Here is a 5,028-nt window from a genome sequence, read left to right as displayed (position 1 = left end):
TGAAGGAATCGTGAGGGATGGTTAATAGCTGCTTTGAATAGCTCTCACCAAAGGAACCATTCCTAGAAACACTTGGATTGGTACTGACCAGTTCTGGGGGGAAAAAATAAAATAAAATAATATAATATAAAATAAAATAAAATAAAATAAAATAAAATAAAATAAAACAAATTAAAATAAACCAAACCAAAATAAAATAAAATAAAGTAAAATAAAATAAAATAAAATAAAATAAAATAAAATAAATTAAATAGAATAAAGAAAAGAAAATAGAAAAGGAAAGAAAAGAAAAGAAAAGAAAAGAAAAGAAAAGAAAAGAAAAGAAAAGAAAAGAAAAGAAAAGAAAAGAAAAGAAAAGAAAAGAAAAGAAAAGAAAAGAAAAGAAAAGAAGAAAAAAAGAAAAATGTTGCAGAACAAAACCCAGAAAGAAGACATGAAGGAATCATGGAAACAAAAATTAATGTGTAGGGGCCAGATTATGCATGGTTCCTGTGTGGGTGGACAAACAAATCTGGACAAGCTAGCAAGAAAAAGCCTGACATTTCCTGTTCTGTAAGCTTCATACATGAAAAATATCTTCAAAGGTCTGTTGAGGCTTAGCTGCTCTGTCCTGGATCTTACCAAGTGGTGTGTCTGAAAGGGTATCCTTTGTGGGTTCCTGTTCCTGTAAAAAGAAGAGAAACATACTCTCACTGCAGCTCAGTGAACACTCAGTGGATGTTTCCGCTCTTGATGCCATTATGATCAATGGGAAAAAAATGCTAGCAAAGATGAAGGGTCCTGCTGACTATTGGTAGCTCTGAGTTTAGGAATAGTATTCTTTCTTGTACTCCATGATCAAGAGTCCAAACAACATCATGGCCAGCTCTTCTGCTGTTCCATTCTCTTCCTCAGCAATATCGCCTCAATATTCCCTTTCTTATGCTCTTCGTTATCCCCATCTCTCCCCTCCATGTGTCTCAGTTCCACATACAATCAACTGTCCCTTTTCAAGCTTGTCTTTTTGAGCCTGGTTCACCTCAAATGGCCATTGGATTTGTTTCTGCTTAGATCATCTGCCACCTCTTGCCTTCTCCCAAAATTTCAAAAAATTCTAGCACCATCCTCAATCTCTTATTCAGGAAATAAAACTCCTAAGAGCTACTCCTTGCCTATAGGGTGATGCAATTTCTTCAGACCTATTGCTACTCTCCGTTGAGGATAAAGACCTGAAGCTCCACAGAACAGCTTCTTACCGTGTCACCAAAAAACCTACAGGGGACAGAAGGCTACACAAGGACTTATCTCTACCTACTGCCTTCATCATCACCAACCTCACTGAGCTGTTCTAAACAATGTTGAACTCTTTAAATGATAACCACATGCTGTCCTGCTCCATCGTTCACAAACAATGACAATACAGGGATGAACTAAGGAATTGTACCTGCAAAATAGAGGAGTAGTTGTCACTAATATCTATGTAGTATCCAACCAATGTGTTACTGCATGAGATTTTTAATGCAATCGATATAACGGGGACAAACATTAATAATAGCAGTTATGATCTGAAAGCCATATGAAACTTGTCCAGCTAAGGTTTTAGTTACAAACTTTTATGTCATCTGGTTGGAAAGGTATTTGAACATCTTAAAGCAACACTGGGATCATTCATAAGCAAGTTCAGTAACCTACGATGTTGCATGGAAACAATTTGACACTCATCATTTTAGTTCAAAATATGGCAAACCTCAGTGTTTTCCAGTGAACCTTGCTTTCAGCTGTTGGACAGGAGACATGTTAGCTGGGGAAGTGAGCCACAGCACATCACCCTGAGCTGAAAGCATCCATAAAAAGGCCTACCATATGTTGAGAGCAGAATGGTCCAAGAGGGGCAACCATGGAGATAACACTGTGCGTCAGGGATCCCACTGCCTCCAGCCTCACTCCCACTCCTCAGGAGGACCCAGAGGGTTCACAGCTGCATAGGACTATGTACAGGGTGACAAGTTGTTTGGCTGATTGAGCTGTATCACCCGCTTCCTTTCCACTCCAGGGATCAGTAACTGGGCCAGACGGAAGCGATTTCTCTGCCAGATCTGATCCATGGGCCATGTTTCGAGCTATGCTGTTTTAGTTATACAGTGTTTAGAGCCCAGTCCTCTACTCAGTAAAGACTAATGAAGATTTGAGCAATAAGCTTAAAATCTTTGCTTCTTCTGGTTATTTATAACTCACCTATCAACAGGAGTATTTGGAAGGGAAGAATCTTACCCTTATTTTTGTTATAATTCCGAGGAAATTTTCTAAATTTCAAACTTTTTCAAACTTATAGAGACTCTCCACATCCTGTAACTAATTCTGGTAGCTTTAGGGAGTTTCCCAGCTGGGACAAATCCAGGCTCATCTCTGTTTGGACCATATCCAGGCTCATTTCTACTGGGGGGCCCTGAATTTTTCCGGCATTCCTAGCCATGACACAGACCCATTTGGGATTCCTGCCTTCAGGCTGGCCCTACTGTAGCTTACAGAGTTCCCAGGACTGGGGTAGGCCTGCCAGAAACACAGTTTCTCTTGGAATCTTGCCTTGGATTCAGCAAAACTTTATCAAACCCAAGCTGTTTTGAATGAAATACTTCACACTTAACCAACTGGCATTTCTCAGCAAACTTTGCTTCAGCAGAAAATTTCTGACCAGTTCTATTATGAAACATCAGGTACTTAGGAAATCCTGAATAATGATATCTGAGTTATGGAAGTGCTAATTTCTGTGAAACATCCATAGTACAAACAGAAACACCCATTTGGTATCTGGATTTATTTAATGATCATTGTATATGCTGTTACAGTCTCCAGAAGTAATTAATATTCAGATTTAAAGGACTGTTGCTTCTCCAGTTTTTCAGAAATGAAATCCTCTTGTCCTGGTGGATGGCAGCTGCATTTGGAGCCAAGGGAGCCTCCACTGCAAAGGAATCCATCTATGTGAAGGTGAGAAATGTGCATGGTACATAGTAAGGGGATGACAGATCAAAGGTGAATTGCAAGAGTGATAGGAAAGATAGTAACTCCCTCAGCCACTACCTCTAGGCACTGTGCTCCTAGGGATATTGAAAACTCATCTGCCTGAGCTTTTAGGACCAGGAGCAGTTTTCCCCACTTCAGGTAAAATGGACTAAAACCATCTCCTCAATAACTGTAAACTTCTGATGACTGAAGATAACAACCAGTATGCAGATAACAGAATTATAGGAAAAAGTTGTAGGGAACACATTATCCCCAGTTTTATGCACTTTCATTTCCTGTTTCATCAGTATTAGCAGTGAGTTTGAAGTGCAAATAATGGGAAAAGATGACCTGTACCTGAGTCTTACATATGTGATTCTTGCTAACATATTGGACATTTAAATAATATGAAAACAAAATAATAAGCTACAGAATATGTTCTGTCTGCACTAAAATAAAGGACTATTATATTCCAAATATTTTAAATAGGATGTTTCTTTTATGGCTGATGGAATGTCTCTTGATATTTACAGCATTTATAAAAAGCTAAACAATATACATTAACCAGATCATTTGCCTCATCTTTCACCATTCTATTTGTTTTATTGCTCCTATAAAACATGATTCTCTGGGCAGCTTAGATGAGCAAAGAGTGTGAAATACTGCTGGCCACGTATCACTTCCTTCCATATCTGAGATATTTCTCTCTGGAGTGGAAGGTCTCAATACTCCTATGCAGTATATGAGCATTACTTTTTTTGTTTGTTTTTTTTTTACCTGTGTATCAATGTACTTTTGCAGTGATCCTCAGAACAAAGCAAAGGATAACAAAATAAGTAGGAAACTAAGAACTGAGTCTACACTAAGAACTGTAGACTCAGTTACCTGAATTTGAGCTGAGATCTAATAGATGGCATTTATATTTAGGTTAGAAATCTAGAAATATAGTAAAAATTAAATTTGCTACCAAAAGGGTGAAAGGGGATTTAGCTACCCCATCCTGCTATGGGAAATATAAAATGTATGAAAGAATTGGGAAGGGGAATTAATTCTGAAATTCTTGGGTTGGCTGGCAGAGGTAATTGTGTGAAATGGTGCAACTTCTGGAGGTGCTGCTAACCTTGCTTTCCCAAGGAAACAAGCATGAGGGCTCCAGTATTTTGCAGTCTGTCATCCTACGTAACTGCCTTGTTTTCCTACGCCGAAAGTCAGCTAAGATAGGAAACAAAAGCACCAATATTTGAATGAACGATAACAAACAAAACTCACCAACTGAAAGCGAACAATAGCATTAACATTTTAAATAGCTGTGGTTATTTCCTTAGTAATGAGTACTGTTACCTTGCAGTAAACATACCCAAAAAAGACTAAGTGCTGCACACTTCTTGGCAGATCGCACTGTGATTTCCAGAGAAAATCCTTGTCCCTTTTAGCTTTTTAGGCTGGTGAGCCTTGAGGAGAGAGGAGTGATGAAAAAATGATCTTAGTGATAGCATAATTCAAAAATGCAACACAGTTAAGTGCCTCTCCAGAAGTGATATTTTTCAGAAAGTCTGAAGCAATAAAACCTTATAAAACTTAAAGCTATTGTTACAAATTATACCAGTGGTTCTTGTTAAGTTTGACATGATTTCAAGCCAACTGATTCTGATAGTGTCTAACCAGATTTTCTAAGAGTTTTATTGCATGTTTCTAGATCTGCTTTTTTCTGTTATACTCTCTCCAGTGATGAGATAGTACCATACAACAGTCCTGGCCATTGAAATAACAAAAGACCTTCAGGTTATTTCAAAACTACATCTCATCATTGAGGCTTAGCCCAACATTCGTGGACATTTCTGTGTTGGCCAAAATTCTCATGCTATTTCATCCTCTAGACAGCTGTGTAGGTAAATATCCAGGTACAAGAGAAAGCCCTAAACAGCTTTAAATGGGACTTCTACCTTTACACATAATACTTAGATGATGAAGTTATATATCCATTGTTAAAACTTATCTATCCATTATGGATTCCCATATGGAAGAGCTTATCTTCTTTAAGGATGG

At 38.0% G+C, this 5,028-nt stretch overlaps 1 long non-coding RNA gene across 1 annotated transcript; it reads right to left on the bottom strand.

Annotated features, from left to right (window-relative positions):
* Window positions 1-2,892: 2,892 nt before the first annotated feature.
* On the bottom strand, window positions 2,893-4,429 carry LOC115609869. Its single transcript, XR_003992023.1, has 3 exons — window positions 4,340-4,429; window positions 4,103-4,194; window positions 2,893-2,957 (listed from the first exon to the last, which is right to left on the bottom strand). It is a non-coding gene; the product is annotated as an uncharacterized LOC115609869 (long non-coding RNA).
* Window positions 4,430-5,028: the final 599 nt, after the last annotated feature.

Source organism: Strigops habroptila, chromosome 6 (assembly GCF_004027225.2).
Source record: "Strigops habroptila isolate Jane chromosome 6, bStrHab1.2.pri, whole genome shotgun sequence".
Lineage (NCBI taxonomy): Eukaryota > Metazoa > Chordata > Aves > Psittaciformes > Psittacidae > Strigops > Strigops habroptila.
Note: the sequence above shows the minus strand (reverse complement) of the source record. Positions and strands in the feature narration are given on the sequence as shown.